This window comes from Lutra lutra, chromosome 14 (genome assembly GCF_902655055.1).
Source record: "Lutra lutra chromosome 14, mLutLut1.2, whole genome shotgun sequence".
Lineage (NCBI taxonomy): Eukaryota > Metazoa > Chordata > Mammalia > Carnivora > Mustelidae > Lutra > Lutra lutra.
The window spans coordinates 16,135,438-16,159,547 of record NC_062291.1 but is presented as its reverse complement, the minus strand read 5'-3'; the positions used below and the strand labels follow the sequence as shown (position 1 = coordinate 16,159,547).

Genomic DNA, 24,110 nt, shown 5'->3' with positions numbered 1-24,110 from the left:
CATTTGTTGAGACTTTTTCTCACTGTATATTTTTTATTATTTTTTTTTAACTTTTTGAGGAATTTATTTATTTATTTATTTGTCAGAGAGAGCATAAGCAGGGGGAGCACAAGCAGAGGGAGAAGCAAGCTCTCCGCTCAGCAGGGAGCCCAATGCGGGACTTGATCCCAGGACCCTGGGATCACGACTGGAGCCAAAGGCAGATGCCTAACCAACTAAGCCACCAGGCATCCCTTATTGTATATTCATTCCTCCTTTGTTGAAAATTAATTGATTATAATTGTGGGTTCGTTTCTGGGTTTTCTATTCTATTCTAATGAGCAATGTGTCTATTTTTATGCCAGTACCATACTGTTTTACTTAGTACCACTTTGTGGTATAACTTGAAATCGGGAGATGTGATATCTCCACTTATTTTTCTTTTTCAAAAGTACTTTGGCTATTCAGGGTCTTTTGTGATTCCATACAAATTTAAGATTGTTCTAGTTATGTAAAAATGCTGTATTTTGATAGGGATTGCATTATGTCTGCATCGCTTCTCGGCCTTTTGGCTAAGATCAAGTGTAGCATTATGTCTGCAGATTGTTTGGGGGCAGCATAGACATTTTAACAATATTTCTTCTTTCAGTCCATGAGCATGGAATGGCTTTCCATTTTTTTGTGTTTTCTTGAATTTCTTCCATCAGTATTTTACAGTTTTCAGAGTATAAGTCTTTCAACTCTTTGGTTAGGTTTATTCCCAGATATTTTCTTGTTTTTGGTGCAACCGTAGATGGGATTGTTTTCTTAATTTCCCTTTCTATTGCTTTATTATTAGAGTATAAGAATGCAACAGATTTCTGTATATTGATTTTGTATGCAACTTTACAGAATTCACTTATTCTAGAAGTTTTTTGATGAAATACTTAGGGTTTCCATATATAGTATCATGTTATCTGCAAATGGTGAGAGTTTTAGTACTTCTTTATCAATTTGGATGCCTTTTCTTTATGTTGTCTAATTCCTGCATCTAAGACTTACAGTGTTATGTTGAATAAAAGATGGGAGAGCAGACATCTGTGTTTTTCCTGACCTTAGGGGAAAAGCTCTCAGTTTGTCATTTAGGATCATATTTACTATGGCTTTTTCTCATGGGACCTTATTATGCTGATATAGGTTCCCTCTAGAGGGTTTTTATGAATGGATGTTGTACTTTGTTAAATCCTTTTCTGCATCTTTTGAAATGATCATATGGTTCTTATTCTTTCTCCTATTGATGTAATGTATTATGTTGATTATTTTGTGAATATTGAACTACCTTACATCCTGGGAATAAGTCCCACTTGATCATGGTGTATGATTTTTATTTTGTGAATATTGAACTACCTTTACATCCTGGGAATAAGTCTCATTTGATCATGGTGTATGATTTTATTAATGTATTGTTGGACTCAGTTTGCTAACATTGAGGATTTTTGTGTCTATATTCATGAGAGATATTAGCCCAGAGTTCTCTTTTTTAGTGGGGTCTTCATCTGGTTTTGGCATCAGGGTAATGTTTGCCTCATAGAATGAATTTGGAAGCTTTCCTTCCTCTTCTATTTTTTTGAAACAGTTTGAGAATAGGTACTATTCTTTTTTCTTTTTGAGAGAGACATAGCAAAAGAGGGAATACAAGCAGGGGGAGTGGAAGAGGGAGAAGCCGTCTTCCCGCGGAGTGGGGGCCTGATGTGGGGCTTGATCCCAGGACCCTGGGACCACAACCTGAGCCAAAGGCAGATGCTTAATGACTGAGCCACCCAGGTGCCCAATAGGTACTATTCTTTAAATGTTTGGTACCCTTCATTTGTGAAGTCATCTGGTCCAGGACTTTTGTTTGTTGGGATTTTTTTTTTTGGTATGGATCCATTTTCATTGCTGGTAACTGGCCTGTTGAAGTTTTCCATTTCTTCCTGCTTTGCTTTTGGGAAGTTAAATGTTTCTAGGAATTTATCCATTTCTTCCGTGTTGTCCAATTTGTTGGCAAATAGATTTTCATAATATTCTGTTAATAGTGTTTGTATTTCTGTGGTGTTCATTTCTCCTCTCTCGTTAGTGTTTTTGTGTATTTGGATTCTCTCTCACTTTATGAGTCTGGCTAGAGGTTTATCGATTTTGTTGATCTTTTGAAAGAACCATCTCCTGGTTTCATTGATTTGCTCTATTGTCTTTTTTTCTGTCACTTTTTTTCCTGCTCTAATATTTGTTATTTCCTTCCTCTTACTATTTTTTTGCTTGCTTGTTTAATTCTTCTTTTCCTAGCTCCATTAGGTGTAAGGTTAGGCTGTTTGAGATATTTCTTGCTTCTTGAGGTAGGCCTGATTGCTGTACACTTCCCTCTTAAAACAACTTTTGATGCACCCGAATGATTTTGGACTGCTATATTTTCATTTACATTTGTCTCCATGCAATTTTTTGTTTCTTTTTTGAGTTCTTGGTTGACTCATTATTTGTTTAGTAGCATGTTATTGAACATCCTTCTGTCTGTGCTCTTACCAGAGTTTTTTCTTGTGGTTGATTTCTAGTTTCGTAGTGCTGTGGTCAGAAAAGATGCATGGTATGGCTTTGATCTTTTTGAATTTGTGAGACTTGTTTTGTAGTCTAACATGTGATATGATCTGGAGAATGTTCTGTGTGCACTTGAAAAGAATGTGTATTCTGCTGTCTTAGGATGGAATGTTCTGAATGTCTGTTAAATCCACTGGTCCAGTGTGTCATTCAAAGCCACAGTTTCCTTGTTGATTTTCCATTTGGATGATCTGTCCATCAATATAACTGAGGTGTTAAAGTCTCTACTAATCTTGTATTACTCTAAATTATTACCTTTTTGCTTGTATTTGGGTGCTCTCATCTTGGGTGCATAAATGTTTGCAATTGTTACATCCTCTTGTTGGATTGTCCCTTTTATTGTTATATAGTGTCCTTTCTCTCTTATTTCAGGCTTTGGTTTAAAGTCTATTCTGTCCACCGTAAGTATGGCTACCCTGGCTTTCTTCTGATACTCATTTACATGGTAAATCCTTCTCCATCTCCTCACTTTTAATCTTCAGGTGTCTAGGTCTGACATGAGTCTCTTGTAGACAGCCTATAGATGTTTTTTTTTTTAATTTTGATAGTACATTTATGTAATTCAGCGTACCCCAAACATCTTTTTTTTTTTTAATTTTTTTTTTATTTTTTATAAACATATATTTTTATCCCCAGGGGTACAGGTCTGCGAATCGCCAGGTTTACACACTTCACAGCACTCACCATAGCACATACCCTCCCCAATATCCATAACCCCACCCCCCTCTCCCAACCCCCCGCCCCCCATCAACCCTCAGTTTGTTTTGTGAGATTAAGAGTCACTTATGGTTTGTCTCCCTCCCAATCCCATCTTGTTTCATTTATTCTTCTCCTACCCCCTTAACCCCCCATGTTGCATCTCCTCTCCCTCATATCAGGGAGATCAAATGATAGTTGGTTTCTCCGATTGACTTATTTCGCTAAGCATGATACCCTCTAGTTCCATCCACGTCGTCGCAAATGGCAAGATTTCATTTCTTTTGATGGCTGCATAGTATTCCATTGTGTATATATACCACATCTTCTTTATCCATTCGTCTGTTGATGGACATCTAGGTTCTTTCCATAGTTTGGCTATTGTAGACATTGCTGCTATAAACATTCGAGTGCATGTGCCCCTTCAGATCACTACGTTTGTATCTTTAGGGTAAATACCCAGCAGTGCAATTGCTGGGTCATAGGGTAGTTCTATTTTCAACATTTTGAGGAACCTCCATGCTGTTTTCCAGAGTGGTTGCACCAGCTTGCATTCCACCAACAGTGTAGTAGGGTTCCCCTTTCTCCGCATCCTCGCCAGCATCTGTCATTTCCTGACTTGTTAATTTTAGCCATTCTGACTGGTGTGAGGTGATATCTCATGGTGGTTTTGATTTGTATTTCCCTGATGCCGAGTGCTATGGAGCACTTTTTCATGTGTCTGTTGGCCATCTGGATGTCTTCTTTGCAGAAATGTCTGTTCATGTCCTCTGCCCATTTCTTGATTGGATTATTTGTTCTTTGGGTGTTGAGTTTGCTAAGTTCTTTATAGATTTTGGACACTAGCCCTTTATCTGATATGTCATTTGCAAATATCTTCTCCCATTCTGTCAGTTGTCTTTTGGTTTTGTTCACTGTTTCCTTTGCTGTGCAAAAGTTTTGATCTTGATAAAATCCCAATAGTTCATTTTTGCCCTTGCTTCCCTTGCCTTTGGTGATATTCCTAGGAAGATGTTGCTGCGGCTGAGGTCGAAGAGGTTGCTGCCTGTTTTCTCCTCAAGGATTTTGATGGATTCTTTTCTCACATTGAGATCCTTCATCCATTTTGAGTCTATTTTCGTGTGTGGTGTAAGGAAATGATCCAATTTCATTTTTCTGCATGTGGCTGTCCAATTTTCCCAACACCATTTATTGAAGAGGCTGTCTTTTTTCCATTGGACATGCTTTCCTGCTTTGTCGAAGATGAGTTGACCATAGAGTTGAGGGTCCATTTCTGGGCTCTCTATTCTGTTCCATTGATCTATGTGTCTGTTTTTGTGCCAGTACCATGCTGTCTTGATGATGACAGCTTTGTAATAGAGCTTGAAGTCCAGAATTGTGATGCCACCAACTTTGGCTTTCTTTTTCAATATTCCTTTGGCTATTTGAGGTCTTTTCTGGTTCCATATAAATTTTAGGATTATTTGTTCCATTTCTTTGAAAAAAAATGGATGGTACTTTGATAGGAATTGCATTAAATGTGTAGATTGCTTTAGGTAGCATAGACATTTTCACAATATTTATTCTTCCAATCCAGGAGCATGGAATATTTTTCCATTTCTTTGTGTCTTCCTCAATTTCTTTCATGAGTACTTTATAGTTTTCTGTGTATAGATTCTTAGTCTCTTTGGTTAGGTTTATTCCTAGGTATCTTATAGTTTTGGGTGCAATTGTAAATGGGATGGACTCCTTAATTTCTCTTTCTTCTGTCTTGTTGTTGGTGTAGAGGAATGCAACTGATTTCTGTGCATTGATTTTATATCCTGACACTTTACTGAATTCCTGTACAAGTTCTAGCAGTTTTGGAGTGGAGTCTTTTGGGTTTTCCACATATAGTATCATACCATCTGCAAAGAGTGATAGTTTGACTTCTTCTTTGACGATTTGGATGGCTTTAATTTCCTTTTGTTGTCTGATTGCTGAGGCTAGGACTTCTAGTACTATGTTGAATAGCAGTGGTGATAACGGACATCCCTGCCGTGTTCCTGACCTTAGCGGAAAAGCTTTCAGTTTTTCTCCATTGAGAATGATATTTGCGGCGGGTTTTTCATAGATGGCTTTGATAATATTGAGGTATGTGCCGTCTATCCCTACACTTTGAAGAGTTTTGATCAGGAAGGGATGCTGTACTTTGTCAAATGCTTTTTCAGCATCTATGGAGAGTATCATATGATTCTTGTTCTTTCTTTTATTAATGTGTTGTATCACCTTGATTGATTTGCGGATGTTGAACCAACCTTGCAGCCCTGGAATAAATCCCACTTGGTCGTGATGAATAATCCTTTTAATGTACTGTTGAATCCTATTGGCTAGTATTTTGGCGAGAATTTTTGCATCTGTGTTCATCATGGATATTGGTCTGTAGTTCTCTTTTTTGATGGGATCCTTGTCTGGTTTTGGGATCAAGGTGATGCTGGCCTCATAAAATGAGTTTGGAAGTTTTCCTTCTATTGCTATTTTTTGGAACAGTTTCAGGAGAATAGGAATTAGTTCTTCTTTAAATGTTTGGTAGAATTCCCCCGGGAAGCCGTCTGGCCCTGGGCTTTTGTTTGTTTGGAGATTTTTGATGACTGTTTCAATCTCCTTACTGGTTATGGGTCTGTTCAGGCTTTCTATTTCTTCCTGGTTCAGTTGTGGTAGTTTATATGTCTCTAGGAATGCATCCATTTCTTCCAGATTGTCAAATTTGTTGGCGTAGAGTTGCTCATAGTATGTTCTTATAATTGTCTGTATTTCTTTGGTGTTCGTTGTGATCTCTCCTCTTTCATTCATGATTTTATTTATTTGGGTCCTTTCTCTTTTCTTTTTGATAAGTCTGGCCAGGGGTTTATCAATCTTATTAATTCTTTCAAAGAACCAGCTCCTAGTTTTGTTGATTTGTTCTATTGTTTTTTTGGTTTCTATTTCATTGATTTCTGCTCTGATCTTTATGATTTCTCTTCTCCTGCTGGGTTTAGGGTTTCTTTCTTGTTCTTTCTCCAGCTCCTTTAGGTGTAGGGTTAGGTTGTGTACCTGAGACCTTTCTTGTTTCTTGAGAAAGGCTTGTACCGCTATATATTTTCCTCTCAGGACTGCCTTTGTTGTGTCCCACAGATTCTGAACCGTTGTGTTTTCATTATCATTTGTTTCCATAAATTTTTCAATTCTTCTTTAATTTCCTGGTTGACCCATTCATTCTTTAGAAGGATGCTGTTTAGTCTCCATGTATTTGGGCTCTTTCCAAATTTCCTCTTGTGATTGAGTTCTAGCTTTAGAACATTGTGGTCTGAAAATATGCAGGGAATGATCCCAATCTTTTGATACCGTTTGAGACTTGATTTAGGACCAAGAATGTGATCTATTCTGGAGAATGTTCCATGTGCACTAGAGAAGAATGTGTATTCTGTTGCTTTGGGATGAAATGTTCTGAATATAACTGTGATGTCCATCTGGTCCAGTGTGTCATTTAAGGCCTTTATTTCCTTGTTGATCTTTTGCTTGGATGATCTGTCCATTTCAGTGAGGGGAGTGTTAAAATCCCCTACTATTACTGTATTCTTGTTGATGTGTTTCTTTGATTTTGTTATTAATTGGTTTATATAGTTGGCTGCTCCCACGTTAGGGGCATAGATATTTAAAATTGTTAGATCTTCTTGTTGGACAGTTCCTTTGAGTATGATATAGTGTCCTTCCTCATCTCTTATTATAGTCTTTGGCTTAAAATCTAATTGATCTGATATAAGGATTGCCACTCCTGCTTTCTTCTGATGTCCATTAGCATGGTAAATTCTTTTCCACCCCCTCACTTGAAACCTGGAGGTGTTTTCGGGTTTAAGATGAGTTTCTTGTAGGCAACATGTAGATGGGTTTTGTTTTTTTATCCATTCTGATACCCTGTGTCTTTTGATTGGGGCATTTAGCCCATTAACATTCAGGGTAAGTATTGAGAGATATGAATTTAGTGCCATTATTGCCTGTAAGGTGACTGTTATTGTATATTGTCTCTGTTTCTTTCTGATCTACTACTTTGAGGGTCTCTCTTTGCTTAGAGGACCCCTTTCAATATTTCCTGTAGAGCTGGTTTGGTATTTGCAAATTCTTTCAGTTTTTGTTTGTCTTGGAAGCTTTTCATCTCTCCTTCTATTTTCAATGATAGCCTAGCTGGATATAGTATTCTTGGCTGCATGTTTTTCTCATTTAGTACTCTGAATATATCATGCCAGCTCTTTCTGGCCTGCCAGGTCTCTGTGGATAAGTCTGCTGCCAATCGAATATTTTTACCATTGTACGTTACAGACTTCTTTTCCCGGGCTGCTTTCAGGATCTTTTCTTTGTCACTAAGACTTGTAAATTTTACTATTAGGTGATGGGGTGTGGACCTATTCTTATTGATTTTGAGGGGGGTTCTCTGAACCTCCTGGATTTTGATGCTTGTTCCCTTTGCCATATTGGGGAAATTCTCTCCAATAATTCTCTCCAACATACCTTCTGCTCCCCTCTGTTTCCTCTTCTTCTGGAATCCCAATTATTCTAATGTTGTTTCGTCTTATGGTGTCACTTATCTCTCGAATTCTCCCCTCGTGGTCCAGTAGCTGTTTGTCCCTCTTTTGCTCAGCTTCTTTATTCTCTGTCATTTGGTCTTCTTTATCGCTAATTCTTTCTTCTGCCTCATTTATCCTAGCAGTGAGAGCCTCCATTTTTGATTGCACCTCATTAATAGCTTTTTTGATTTCAACTTGGTTAGATTTTAGTTCTTTTATTTCTCCAGAAAGGGCTTTTATATCTCCCGAGAGGGTTGCTTTAATATCTTCCATGCCTTTTTCAAGCCCGGCTAGAACCTTGAGAATTGTCATTCTGAACTCTAGATCTGACATATTACCAATGTCTGTATTGATTAGGTCCCTAGCCTTTGGTACTGCTTCTTGTTCTTTTTTTTGTTGTGGATTTTTCCACCTTGTCATTTTGTCCAGATAAGAGTATATGAAGGAGCAAGTAAAATACTAAAAGGGTGGCAACAACCCCAGGAAAATACGCTTTAGCCAAATCAGAAGAGATCCCAAATCGTGAGGGGGGAGAAAGGGGATAAAAAGGGGTTCAGAAAGAAAAAAAAAGAAACTATTAAAGAAAGCCGATAAAAAATATAAAAAGGAAAAAAATATATATATATTAGATAAACTATTTAAAAAACGTTAAAAAAGAAAACGGTAAAAGTTAAAAACATTTATAAGAAGAAGAGAAAAAAAATTGAAAAAGAGAAAAAAAAAATTAAATTAACTGCAAGGCTAAAGAATCATGGGGAGAAAGCCATGAGTTCCGTGCTTTGCTTTCTCCTCCTCTGGAATTCCTCTACTCTCCTTGGTATTGAGACTGCACTCCTTGGTAGGTGAACTTTGTCCTGGCTGGGTTTCTCGTTGATCTTCTGGGGGAGGGGCCTGTTTTAGTGATTCTCAAGCGTCTTTGCCCCAGGCGGAGTTGCACCACCCTTACCCGGGGCCGGGCTGAGTAATCCGCTAGGGTTTGCTGGGTTTGCTTTAGGGAGCTTTTGTTCCCTGAGCGCTTTCCGTAGAGTTCCGGAGGGTGGGAATGAAGATGGCGGCCTCCTGGTCTCTGGCCCGGAGGAGTTGAGAGCCCGGGGCCCCACTCCTCAGTGCGCCCTCAGAGAACAGCGCCCAATTACTCCCGTCACCCTGGCCTCCAGCCGCGCTCCGAGTTGACCGAGCCTGCGACCGGTTCAAGGTAACCCCGAGCTTAGAGCTCGCTCCTCAGCTCTGTCTATGTAGCCGGCTTCCCTGTTCTACTACCGGTAAGCTCCGCGACACTCAGACACCCCCGATGCTTCTGTGACCCTGTGGGACCTGAGGCTGCTCTGATCCCGCCTTGGCTTCACCCCAGTTAAGCCTCTGGAGCGATGTCCCTCAGCAGAACAGACTTTTAAAAGTCCCGATTTTGTGCTCCGTTGCTCCGCCACTCAGCGGGAGCCGGCCCCTCCCCACGCGGTCTATCTTCCCATCGCTTTGGATTCACTTCTCCGCCAGTCCTACCTTTCAGATAGTGGTTGATTTTCTGTTTCTAGAATTGCTGTTCTTCTTCTCTTCAATCTCCTGTTGGATTTGTAGGTGTTTGCAATCTTTAGATAAGCTATTTTGCTGATCTCCCGCTACCTGAAGTAGTCTCAGCCTGCTACTTCTCTGCCATCTTCTGGTTTTGTTTTTTTTATCCACTCTGTCACCGTATGTCTTCTGATTGGAGTGTTTAGTCTGTTTATACTCAGATTGTTGATAGATGTAGCCTTATTGCCATTTTGTTGCTTGTTGTTGTTTTTGTAGTTCTTCTCTGCTCTTTTCTTCACTTGTTGTCTTCCCTCACAGGTTGTTGAATTTCTTTAGTGATGTCTTTGGATTTCTTTCTCTTTATTTTTTGCATATCTAGTACTGGTTTTTGATTTGTGGTTAACATTAGGTTTGTATATAACATCCGCTGCAAATAGCAATCATATGAAGTTGATGGTCACTTAAGTTTAAACCCATCCTTTACTCCTTTCATATGAAATATGATACCACATACCCCCTCATCCTAGGTATGTGGTGTCATAGCTTATATCCTTTAATTTAATGAATCCCTTGACTAATTTTTACAGAAATACTTACTTTTACTACTTTTTTGTTTTTTACTTTTCATAATCTCCCTTGTGGTCTTTCCTTTCTACTCAGAGTCTTGTCTAATATTTCTTATCGTGTGGTTCAGTGGTCATGAACCCTTTAGATTGTGTATCTGGGAAACTCTATTTCTCCTTCTATTCTGAATGATAGCCTTGCTAGATAGCGTATTCTTGGTTGCAGGTTTTTCCCTTTCAGTACTTCAAATATATCATGCCACTCTCTTCTGGCCTGCAAAGTTTCTGCTGAAAAATCTGCTGAGAACCTAATAGGGCTTCCCCAGTAAATGTACTGTTTTCTCTTGCTATTTTTACATTATTTTCCCTTATTAGTACTTCTTGCCATTTTAATTTTAATTATTTTGGTATTGACTTCCTTGGGTTGAATTTTAGGAGTGTTCTCTGTGCCTACAAGATCTGGATTTCTGCTTCCTTCCCCAGCTTCCAGAAATTTTCAGCTATTATTTTTTCAAATAAAATTTTGCTCCCTTTTCTTTCTCCTCTTCCTCTGACATCCCTATAATGTAAACGTTATTAGGCTTAATGGAGTCACTGAGTTCCCTAAAACTATTCTCAATTTGCATAATTTCCTTTCCCTTGTTTAGATTGATTAGTTTTCATTACTCTGAGAGGTAATTAATTCATTCCTCTGCTTCATCTTGCCTATATTCCATCTAGTATATTTTTAATTTCATTTACTCCATTCTTGATCTTTGATTGGTTCCTTTTTATCTCTCTGTTAAAGGTCTCACTCATGTCCTCCACTCTTTTCTCATGTCCAGTGAGTGTCTTTATGATCACTGTTTTAGATTCTCTATCAAGTATGTTACTTATATCCATTTCTCTTAGGTCTCCTACAGTGGTTTGGTCCTGTTCTTTCATTTGGGAGATATTTATCTGCTTCCTCATTTTGTCTAATTCTCTGTGGCTATTTCTCTGTGTTAGGAAAATCAGCTGCTTCTCTTGCTCTTAACGACAATACCCTTTTGAAGAAGAAGTCCTGTAGTGCCCCAGTGCAGTGTTCCCTGCTCCTTAGGATATGGCACTTCAGGGAGTGTCTCCTATTTCTGTTGTTTGTGTTCAGCTGCTGAGTCTTGGCCCCTTTTTCCTTCAGTGGTTTGCGCAGAGGCTCTGTTTTCCTCTTGTGGACAGTGTTTGGTCCCAGCTGGATGGGGCATGTTTTAACATAGTTTGGGGGCAGTTTTCTTGTTAAATGAGACCTGCCTCTGCCATCACTGAGGTCCCTAAAATGTGTAGGTCATGAGGCGTGTTGTTGGCAGGGTTTTCACTGGTCTTTTGACAGTAAGGGAGTTTGGTGAAAGCAATTTATGTAACAACTGTTGGCACCACACTGGTTTCTACAGGTAGCCATTGTTTATGCTGGAGGTGGGGGAGAGAAATACTGCCTGCCAGTCCTTCATTCCTTGGGTGGGGCAGGGGGATCTCCATGACCTCTGTCTCTCTGGGCCTCACTCTGAGATGAGCAAATCACTCTCACTTGCATCTGCCCCCAGTGTTTTTCAAACTGCTGGTTCCAAGCTGTATCTACAGGTGGTGTTTGTACTGTTGTCTCCTTAAGGGCAGGGACCCTGCTTCTTAATGCCCTCAGGGCTCTCCCAGAGCCCAGCCTGTCAGTTTTTAAAATTCCAGGCTTTAAATCCTGCTGGTTGTAGGAGCCCAAGAAACTCAGTCCCTCTCCCTTTCAAAGGCAAATGTTATGGGAATTTGTCCTCCCCATTCATGGGCTCCTTGGTGCAAAAGACTGTTTTTCAGCCTTCTCTTTTCCACTAGCTCCTTCCCCACCACAGATGGCCAAAGTGTGTTTTGTGCCCAGACCACATCTTCAAACCTTCTACCATTTTCAGTGTGGTCCCAGCTCTACCTTTACTTGTGGAATTTGTTCTGCAAGTCTTCTGACATTTTCTGGGTTATTAGCACTCCTAAGAGTTTTATCTAGTTGGTTCATGGGATGAGGCACACTTAGGCTCTTCTTTCTCCACCATCTTCCCAGCTAGTTCCATAGGTGGTTTAATATTAGAAATGTGTTAATATAATCTCCCAGGTGTACCACAATAAAAGATTAAGAAGAAAACCATGTGACCATCTTAGTATATGCTGAAAAATAATTCGATGCAATCAATAGCTAGTCATGATTTTGTAAAACATTGACAAACTTAGAACTGTCTTATTATGATAATCTCTCTTTCTCTCTGTGTATCGTATGTCAAATATCTAATGGTAAAATTTTGCCTAGAAAAGGCAAGAATGCCAACAGTCATGGTTTTATATTTACCTGGGTTTCTTGCCAGCCTATCACTTTAAGAAAGGAAATTAATGATTGGGACCAGGAAGAATGAAATTAAACATTGTATTGTTCAGTGATGATATTATTATCTTTAGAAATAACCCAAAAGAAGACAAATGAATTAGTAAAATTTCAGCAAGGATGTTGGGCATAAAAGCAATTCCAATTCCAAAAACCAATTTAGTTTTTCTATGCCAATTAAAGAGTTTAAGTATTTATGAATATATTATTTTAAAAGATTTCTTTTTTAAAGATTTTATTTATTTATTTGAGAGAGAGAAAGAGAGACCATGAGAGGGGAGAAGGTCAGAGGGAGAAGCAGACTCCCCGTGTTGTTGGGAGCCTGATATGGGACTCGATCTAGGGACTCTGGGACCATAACCTGAGCCCAAGGCAAATGCTCAACTAACTGAGCCACCCAGGTGCCCCAAAGATGTCCTTTAAATAACAACAAAAGATGTGCATTAATTCTATTATAAAATATTTTTTAATATTTTGGAAAACACAAATAATAGAGATACATATATCCATAGATAGAATAAGTTAGAATCATAAACTTATAATTTCTCTCCCAAATTAATCTATAAATTCAAAGAAATTCTAATCAAAATCCTAAAAGGGTTTTCATGAACCATGACCATCTGGTTCTAATATTAATGTGGAAGAAACGACTATAGCTAGTTAAGATAATTTTAAAAACAGTAATAAAGGTGGGGGAATGACTATAAGATTTAAAGAATTTTTATAGGGCCACCTGGGTGGCTCAGTCAGTTAAGCGTCAGCCTTTGGCTCAGGTCATGATCCCAGGGTCCTGGGATTGAGCCCCACATCAAGCTCCCTGTTCAGCGGGGAGTCTGTGTTTCTTTCTCCTTCTGTTCCTCACCCTGACTTGGTTTTGCTCACAGTCTTTGACTCTCTCTCTCTCTAAGATGAATAAATCTTAAAAAAAAATTTTTTTATAAAGCTATATTAATGCTGGGAGAAACAAATACACCAATGGAATAAAGTTGAGTGTGTATGTTGAATGAATAGGATAAGTTGGATATCTACATGGAAAAATAAAAGTAAAACACAGCCCAACATGTTAAAAAAATTCCAAGTGAGATTAAAAGCTTAATTTAAATGGTAAATTTTCAAATTATCATAAGTAAATACAAGCTTATCTCTATATTCTTGTGACTTCATAGGGAATTCCTATTAGGTAAGGCACAAATCATAAAATCTATAGAAACATATTGCTAATTTGTCAACAAAAAGTGAAAACTTCCTTAGGAAGAAATTACAGAGGAGGTGAGGAGAAGCTATCGGCAGATACATAACTGATCATAACAATAAAATATTATTTCATTTTTAATTGTCTTAAATACTTTTCAATATTTTTTTCTGGGAAGTGATTTATTTATTTTTATCAAATTATTAACATATGCTATGTTAGTTTAAAGTGTACAACATGCTGATTTCATAATTCCATAAATAACTCAGTGCTTACAATGAAAGTATTTTTATCCTCTGTCACCATAGAACATTATCACAATATTATTGACTATATCCCCTAGGCTATACTTTGTATCTAATGATTTATTTACTTTATAACTGGAAGTTTGTACCTCCTAATCCACATTACTTGTCACCCCCATGTCTCCCACCCACCTCCCCTCTGGCAACCCCTAGTTTGTTCTTCATATTTGAATGTTTAGTTGTTTTGTGTGTCTCCTTCTTTCTTTGTTCACTTGGTTTGTTTTTTTTTGTAGATTCCACATATAAGTAAAATCATATGGTATTTGTCTTTCTTTGTCTGACTTAATTCACTTAGCATAATACTCTCTAGGTCCATCCCTGTGGTCACAAATGGCAAGATCTCATTCTATTTCATGGCTAAGTAATATTACATTGTGTATATACTACATCTTTATCCACTCATCCATTGATGGACAGCTAAATTTCTTCCATCTCTTGGTTATTGTAAATGATGCTACAATAAACATGGGATGCATATATCTTTTTGAAATAGTGTTTTTGTTTTCCTTCCATAAATACTTAGCAGTGGAATTAAAAGGTCATATTTTCTCTTTTTATTATTTTAAAATCTAGTTAGTTAACGTAGAGTGAAATATTGGTTTCTATGGTAGAATTCAGTGACTCATCACTTACATACAACACCCAGCGCTCATCACAAGTGCCCTCCTAATACCCATAATCCATCTAGCCCATTCCCTACCCAACTCCTTCCATCAATCCTCAGTATGTTCTCTTATATCATTAAGACTCTCTTATGGTTTGTTTCCCTCTCTCCTTTTTATCCCCCCTTCCCATATATTCATCTGTTTTCTTTCTTAAGTTCCACATATGAGTGAGGTCATATGGTAATTAACTTTCTCTGACTGACTTATCTCATTTAGCATAAGACACTCTAGCTCCATATGTGTTGTGCAAATGGCATGATTTCATTCTTTTTAAAGGTTGAGTAATATTCTATTGTGTATATATATATCACATCTTCTTTATCCATTCCTCAGTTGAGGGACCTTTGGGCTTTCTTCATAGTTTGGCTATTGTTCATAATGCTGCTATAAACACCAGGGTGCATATACCCCTTTGAATCTGTACTTTTGTATCTTTTGGGTAAGTACCTCATAGTGCAATTGCTGTGGGTTAATTCTATTTTTAACTTTTTGAAGAACCTCCATACTGTTCTCCAGAGGAGCTGTACCAGTTTGCATTCCTACCAACAGTGTAAGAGTGTTCCCCTTTCTCTGCATCCTTGCCCATACCCGTTGTTTCTTGTGTTGTTGATTTTAGCCATTTCTGACAGGTGTGAGGTGGTATCTCATATGGATTTGATTTGTATTTCTCCGATGATGAGTGATGTTGAGCATCTTTTCATGTGTCTATTAGTCATCGGGATATCTTCTTTGGAAAAATGTCTACTCTTTCTCCTTTTTAGTGGGGTCTTCGATTTTGTAATCAAGGTAATGCTAGCTTCATAGAATGAGTTTGGAAGTTTTCCTTTCACTTCTATTTTTTAGGAAAGTTTGAGAATAGGTATTAACTCCTCTTTAAATGTCTGGAAAACTCCTCTGGGAAGTCATCTGGTCTTGGTTTGTTAGGAGATTTTTGTTTACTGATTCCATTTCTTTGCTGGTTATGGATCTGTTCAGATTTTTATTTCTTCCTGTTTCAGTTTTGACAGTTTGTAAGTTTCAAGGAATTTGTCCATTTCTTCTAGATTGCCCAATTTTTTGGCATATAATTTTTTATAGTATTCTAATTGTATTTCTCTGGTGTTGGTTGTGATCTCTCCTCTTTCATTCATGGTTTTATCTCTTTGTGTCCTTTCTCTTTTTGATAAGTCTGGATAGGGGTTTATCAATTTTAATGAATTCTTTCAAAGAACCAGCTCTTAGTGTCTCAGCTGTTCTACTGGTTTTTTGTTTCTATACAATTTATTTCTGCTCTAATCTTTATTATTTCCCTTCTTCTGCTGGCTTTAGGCTTTATCCACTGCTGCTTTTCTAGCTCCTTTCAGTGTAAGGTTAGGTTGTGTATGAGACTTTTCTTCTTGAAGTAGGCCTGTGTTGCAATATACTTCCCTCTTAGGACTGCCTTTGCTACATCCCAAAGGATTTGGACTGCCATGTTTTTATTTTAATTTGTTTTCATGCACTTATTATTTCTTCTTTAATTTCCTGGTTAATCCATTCATTGTTCAGTAGGATGTTCTTTAACTTCCACATATTTCTGGTCTTTCCTAATTTTTTCTTGTGGTTGACTTCAAGTTTCATAGAACTGTGGTCTGAAAGTAGCATGGTATGATCTTATTCTTTTTGTGCTTGTTGAGGGCTGATTTTGTGACCCAGTATGTGATCTACTCTGGAGAAAATTCTGTGTGCACTTGAAAAGAATGTGTATTCTGCTTTAGGATGAAATATTCTGAATATATCTGTTAAGTCCATCTAGTCCAGTGTGTCCATACAAATCCATTATTTCCTTGTTGATTTTATGGTTAGATGATCTGTCCATTGCTGTAACTGGACTGTTAAAGTCCCCTCCTATTAGTATACTATTAACGGTGAAGTTCTTTTTTTTTTTTTTTTAATTACTTATTTGTGTGTTCCCACACTGGTGGCATAAATACTTACAATTGTTATATCTTCTTGATGGATAGACCCCTTAATTTTGATATAATGCCTTTCTTCATCTCTTGTCACAGTCTTTGGTTTAAAATCTAGTTTGATATAAGAATGGCTACTCCTACTTTCTTTTGATGTCCATCAGCATAATAGGTGGTTCTGTACTCATTTTTCAATCTGCAGATCTCTTTAGTTCTAAAATGGGTCTCCTGTAGCAGTATATAGATGGGTCTTGTTTTTTAATCCATGCTGATATCCTATGTCTTTTGATTGGAGCATTCCCTCCATTTACATTTAGAATGATTATTGAAAGATATAAATTTAGTGCCATTTTGTTCCCTGTAGAGTTGGTGTTTCTGGTGATGTTCTCTGGTCCTTTCTAATCTTTGTTGCTTTGGTCTTTTTTTTTTTTTCCCCCTCCAGTCAAAGAGTCCCCCTTAATATTTCTTGCAGAGCTGGGTTAGTGGTCATGGACTCTCTTAATTTTTGTATGTCTGGGAAACTCTTCATCTCTCCTACTATCCTGAATGATAACCTTGCTGTATAAAGTATTCTTGGCTGCATATTTTTCCTATTGAGCATTCTGAATATATCCTGCCACTCTCTTCTGGCTTGCCAAGTTTCTGTGGGCAGATCTGCTATGAATATGACCTGTCTTCCCTTGTAACTTAAGGACTTTTTTCCCCTTTCTGCTTTCAGGATTCTATCCTTGTCTGTGTATTTTGTAAATTTGACTATGATATGCCTTGGCAATGGTCAGCTTTTGTTGAATTTAATGGGAGTTCTCTGCACTTCTTGGATTTTGATGTTTGTGTCCGTCCCTGAATTAGGGAAGTTTTCAGCTCTAATTTGCTCAAATAAACCTTCTGCCCCCTTTTCTCTTTCTTCATCTTCTGAGACTTCTAGGATATGAATATTAGTTCATTTTAATAAGTTTCTGAGTCCCTAAGTCTACCTTCACAATCCATTAACTTCGTTTCCATCTTCTTTTAAGCTTCATTATTTTCCATACTTTTTTCTTCTGTGTCATTCATTTGTTCCCCTATTTTGTTCATCCTCTTTTTTATGGCATCCATTCGGGTTTCCATTTTGGTTTTGGCATTTTTAATTTCAGCCTGACTAGATTTTAGTTCTTTTATCTCTGCAATAAGAGAATCTCTAATGTCTTCTATACTTTTTTCAAGCCCAACTTATTATTGTTTAAAATTCTAGTTTAGCTATCTTATATCTGTAATGATTAAACCTTTGGCCTTTATTTTTTCCTTTCTTTTGGGGTGAATTCCCCTGTCTTGTCATTTTGGAGGGGGGAATAAAGCAAAAATAAATTTTTTTCAAAAGTTTTACATACATAAATACATAAAGGAAGCTAGATCTTAGGTGTGCTTTGGTCTTCTTGTTATAAGAAGCTCATTGGAGAAAAGGTAGAAAAAGAAAAGACAATAATTAAAAACTAAAGAGTATATAAAATGAAAAAATTTAAAATTTGCTCTTTCTGTAATCAAAACAAAACAAAAAGCCACACAAAAACAAAAACAAACCCAAAGATGCTAGAAACTGTTTCCCCTAGAGCTGGAGCTTTCCAGCACTATGATCAGTAGACTTGGTGTGGGTTAGGAATTGTTGCTGGTCTTCTGGGTGGAGAGTCTCAAGTGGAATTGCCCTAGTAGAAATGCACCTGCAGGGCTCAAGTGGGAGGAGCTTGGTGTAGTGGCTCCATTCTCCACTTGGTGGCACTGTTTAGCTCAGAGAGGTGGATTAAGCTGGTGGTCACGGGGGAGAAAGTGGCTTAGCTCAATTCTCTCAGTAAACCCTCACAGTCATGCAAGAAGTGAAGCCCTCCTGTTTCCCTGGATTCCATCAGATTCCTGAGGTCACCCTGTTTGTGTCTGACTTGTCTGCCTGTCAAACTGCACAGCACTCCTGTGCTTTATTTCAGGTGCAGCTCTGTTTTAAAACACCACATTTCAGAGGTCCAGGGCAGGGATCACACTGATCTCTTGGAGAGGGTCTCCCTGACCTGTGGCTACTGCTGGTTTGTCCCTGGAGATGGTCCTATGACTGTGTAGCAGTTCCAGGTTTATGATAATTGCAACATAGGGTCAGTGCCAGGGACTGCTGCCCTCAGCTGGGGTCTCTTCTTCCTATACTGATGAGCCAGGCAGTTTCATGGCATCTGTAGGTGAAGCCCTATTATGTCTATTAAATGCATTCCAAGCAGGGGGGCCACTTCTCCCTGTGTGATGCTAGAGATCCTCAGGCTGCCTGCAGCTGGGACTCTGTCCAACTCTCCCACTGGAGCACCACTCAGCTCCCTGCAATGTCTCAGACCTCCACAACTTCAGACTCTGTGCTCCACGGTTTATAGAAAACTGACCCAATCGTAACCCTTTCCTTCTCTCCCATTAGTGGTTTTGGGGACCAGTTTTCTTGTGCAGTCCTCTGCATGTGTTTTCACACTTTTTTTTTTTTTAAACCTGTGCTCTCTCACTCTCTCTCCCTCCCTTCCACCCCTACTCTCTCCATGATCAGGGGTCTCTCCCCTGGGCAACAACCAGTCTTTGCTCTCTGCATTTAACCTTCCATGAGTTGTTTTTCCAGTTTGTAGAGGTACAACTTTGTTCTCTAAGACTTCAGATCAATTTATTGTGTATTCAGGGTGATTTGATATCTATCTAGCTGTGTTCTAATGAGGGGGTAGGCTTAGGGTCATTCCTAGATCATATGATATTTCTAATTTTGATTTTTTTCAGTGACATCTATACTGTTTTTCCACAGTGATTGCACCAATTGATGGAACGTCAATTTCATCAAACATGCATGAAACTTCCCTTATCTCCACACCCTCACCAAAACTTATTTCTTGTCTTTTTTGATAAGTCATTCTGACAGATATAAGGTGTTATCTCATTGTAGTTTTGATCAGCATTTCCCCGATGACTAGTAATTTGAGCATCTTTATGTGTGTTTATTGGCCACCTCTATGTTGTCTTTGAGGAAAAATGTTTATTCAGATCTTCATTTTTAATCCAATTGTGTATTTCTGGTGTTGAGCTATATAAGCACTTCATATATTCTGGATATAACCCCTCATGAAAGACATCATTTGCAAATATCTTCTCTCTTCAGTAGGTTGGCTTTTTTTTTTTTTTTTTATTGTTCATTTTGTTGTGCAAAAGCTTTTTGTTGTGGTGTAGTATCAATAGTTTATTTTTGTTTTTGTTTACTTTGCCTGAGGAAATATATCTAGAAAAATGTCGCTAAGGCCAATGTCCAAGAGATTACTGCCTATGTTTTCTTTTACAAGTTTTATAGTTCCATGTCTCACATTTAGATCTTTAACCCATTTTGAGATTATTATTTTTTTTTAAGATTTTATTTATTTTATTTGAAAGGGAGAGAGACAGAAGGCAAGAGAAGATTTTTATTTATTTATTTGAAAGGGAGAGATACAGAGAGAAGACAAAGAAGCAGTTTCTCTGCTGAGCAGGGAGCCCCACACGGGGCTCGATCCCAGGATGCTGCAATCATGACCTGAGCCAAAGGCAGACACTTAACTGACTGGGCCACCCAGGTGCCCCCCTGAGATTACTTTTGTGTATGGTGTAAGAAAGTGGTCTGGTTTCATTCTTTTGCACATGGTTGTCCAGTTTTCCCAGAAACATTTATTTAAAAGACTGACTTTTCTTCATTGTATATTCTTGTCTCCCTTGTTGTAGATTAATTGACCGCCAAAAAAACTACTGGAATTGATAAATGAATTCAGTAAAGTTGAAGGATACAAAATTAATACAGAGAAAACTGTTGCATTGCTATATACTAATAACAAAGTAGTAGAAACAGAAATTAAGGCAACAATCTCATTTACAGTTTGCACCAAAAAGAATAAAATATTTAAAAATAAATTTAACTAAGGAGGGGAAAGAATGGGTCTGACAAATGTAAGGCATTGATGAAAGAAACCGAGGTAGACACAAACAAATGGAAAGACATTCCATTCTCATGGATTGGAAGAACGATTATTATTAAAATATCCATACTACCCCAGGCAATCTGCAACAACAGATTCAATGTAATCATTATCAAATTACTAACAGCATTCTTCCCAGACCTAGACCAAAATACTAAAATTTGTATGAAATCACAAAAAAACCCACTTTGATTTCTAGGCTTTCTATTTTGCTTCATCAGTCTTTCTATTTTTGTGCCAGTACTGTAGTGTTTTGATTACTGTCACTTTGTAGTATAGTCTGAAGTTTGGGGTTGTGATACTTCTAGCTTTGTTCCTCTTTCTCCAGATTGCTTTCATTATTCAAAGTTTTACACAGGAGGAAAAAGGGGCAGACATATTAATGATGACTTGAACTCAGGGGCACAGACCAAAAAGCAGCATGAAGTTCATAACTTTTGGTATATCACATATTTTCATTTGGCATATGCTTCAACTCTTTTTAAAGTAAATTTATGTAAACTCTGCAAACATACAAATTAACATGTTCATAAAGTAAACATATACCTATATCACTAGTCAGCTCAAGAAATTAAACTATTGGCATCCAGAAAAGAGCCCCTCTTATTTCCTCCTGGTCACTACTGTCTGTCTAAATTTAACCACTGTCTCAACCTACTATCCCTGTGGATATTTTCAGTTAATTTTTTTCCAAAGAATGAGCTACCATATACCAAGAAAGTTGTAAAAAAAAATAAAACAAAAAACAAAACCCACACAAAAAACAAAACAGAACCTCAAATACAGTCTGGTTTGCTGATTTTTCAAACATTGAAAATTAGCAGTAGGATAGTTTCTTAAAATGAAATGCTGCGTACATCTCCCATATGTGGAACAGGTATCAGAACTTCTCTGATTGAATCAGAATCAGAAATTTGGAGCCTTGGAGCTTACTCATTGCCTATCCTCTTTAGCATATTTTGGCATATATTGCCCCCTATTTCTCTCCCTGTTTCAACCTGGTGGACTCTGAGACATCCTTCCATAGCCTGAGGTTCTGTGGAAAACTCAGCTTGAAACTATGGATTCATTGTAAGCACTTCCTTTTAAACAGGTGTTGATAAACTTTTCTGGAAAGGGATACGCAGTTGGCTAAGGCTTTGGTTTCTGTTTCTACAAGAGGATTATTAAGTTCCTTTTAATGATAAAACTCTGCAATTCCAAGTTCTTTTATTTTTCTGAGCTTTCCTTTATTTTTTGAAAGCAGGGGTTGGCAAACTACAACCCACAGGACATATTCACCCCTCAGCCTGTTTTTATAAATAAAGTTTTACTAGAACAATACCAACATCTATTGTCTACTCTCACTACTACAGCACTCTCACACTACAGCAACACAACAGCTGAGGAGGGAGAAAGAGACTGTACAACAGTCAAAACCTAAAACATTCAAATTTGTGGCACATATAACTTAGCAAAACTTACACATATGATATCGTAATTATAGTGAAGGTCATATTTTGTTTCTATTCCAACCTGTTTTTATTAATAAAACTCTCAGCTTCTCATCTGTTTCCAAGAATCTTGAAGAATCATGCTCTCCCTAGGAATTGTTAAGCACCCCCCTCCCCCCCTTCCCCCCTGCAAATCCTATGACGATCATAATTTTCACTTGGGCTCTTGTGCTTCTCATGCCACCAACACTACTGCTTCTAAATTTGGAAGTCTTCACTGAAGTGGCCCAAGTAACTTACCGCACCCATTTCCCTCCCATTACCCTGTTAACATGGATCTTTGCTACATTGGGCTTAAGGGAGCTTGTATGAAAGAACTAAACAATTGAGTAAATTCATCAAAGCTTCATTGCAATTTCATTGTTCTTCATTCAGAGTCCTACCTGAGCATGGTGGGTTATTTATGTTGTCAAATTCCCACACTGAAGCGAGGACGGGCCTTGGCTTTCTTTCTTGCATGCTTGTTGTATTAGTCAGAATGGGCAAAGCCATGCTGCTGAAGTAGGTAATGAAAACCTTAGTGGTTCCCCACAGCAATACACCCCAGTCTAGAGCCCTTGTGAGTTGGCTGGGGGCTCTACTCCTCTTCACAAGAAGCCCCTTATTCTGCTTCTGAAGCCGACAGGCAACCACTGGTGAGAATTGCCCATCACAGCAGTAGAGGGAAAAGATGTGTTAAAGCAAGAATAAACTTCTTAATGTTTCTGCTTGAATTGGCATGCTCACCTCTTCAAGGCCCAAGTAAGATAAAAGGCTAAACCTGGCTTAGATGGGGCAGGGAATTAATTCCTAGAGATGGAAAGAGGCCGTTGGCCGACTGCAGTCAGTACCCCCTCTATGCAACTGGTGAATCCCTAAATTCTACTCCTGAAACTAGTAACATAAAAACAACATTAAATTAAAAATTAAAAAATTAAAAATAAAATAAATATATAAAATAAAGAAATACAATACAATACAATACAATAAAAGATGCTAAGCAAGGATGTGGTCTTACCTGAAGTCAGCTTCTGCCTGATCCCACAGAGAACTCTGGACCATGAAGTGTATCACAAAGTTGAGTTCATCTTGAGGAAAGAAGACTGGATTTTGTCCCCCCCCAAGTCAGCCAGTCAGTGTCTGTGGGGCATCCCCAGTTGGGAAGGAAGGGTTTTATCTTTCATGTCGGCTCCCTTTTGTCTGAAGATCACTTTCCAGAGAAGGGGCAGCTGTGAGCCATTATCAGCCAACATTCATACCAGTGTGGGGCAGTGGCAGATGCACTGGTACAATACAAGGGATCAGTGAGATCCCTTACAGAGGAGGCCTTCATCTGTAGTCAGCTATGTTCCTCCTCATGCTACTTTGACTGAATTTATTGGAAGAGAGAGGTTGACGAGGATGTTCTCTAAGAGAATGTTCACTGTTTCTCAAGCTCAACTAGTATATGGATGCTCTCCTAAGAGAGGAGATTCCTCCATTGACTTATATTGTTCTTATTTTAACTTTACTTAAGTATATAGAAACCTAAAAGTTTCAATAAACTTCTTATGTTCACATTTATTAAAAAGGCATGAAATCAAAACAAATTACAAATTAAAATTTAAAAAGTATAAAACCATTAAAATCAAATTGACAACATAAAAAAGAAAATCATACTGAGCAGAAGAGCAAGCCACTGGAATCATTTCTGCCAAATGACTAAGAACCCTCATGCAAATTACATGTATGCAGATATACCAGATGGTAGAGTGGGCATAAACATTCGTTTGTTTTTTTAAATCCAGACATAAATGTATTCCTTAACAAAAATAGTTTATTATTAATATACTATTTCAATATGGAAGATGAAAAGGGCATCTATGTAGTCGGACTATAAGTGCCATTTAACATTTTCGAGAGTACTTAATAGGCTTTGGAAATCCAGGACTTTTTTGAGTATAGTTGACATACAATGTTACATTAGTTAGTTCCTCTATACATCTCTATACATTATGTTGTGCTCACTGCATGTGTAGCTACCCTCTATCACCTTATAATACTGTTGACTATACTCCCCATGCTGCACCTTTTTCCCTGTGACTGATTCATTTCATAACTGGAAGCTTGTACCTCCTACTCTCCTTTATCCCCTTTGTTCATCACCTGACATACCTCCCCACAGCAACCATTGGTTTGTTCTATTTATAGGTATGAAGGTATGATTCTGCTTTTTGTTTAACTCTTTTTTTTTTTTTTTTTTTTTTTTTTTTTTTTTTTTTTTTTTTTTAGATTCCACATA

At 37.9% G+C, this 24,110-nt stretch overlaps 1 pseudogene; it reads left to right on the top strand.

The window, feature by feature from the left end:
- The first annotated feature begins 531 nt into the window (after nt 1-531).
- Nucleotides 532-712, top strand: LOC125085398 (uncharacterized; annotated as a pseudogene).
- The last annotated feature ends 23,398 nt before the right edge of the window (nt 713-24,110 follow it).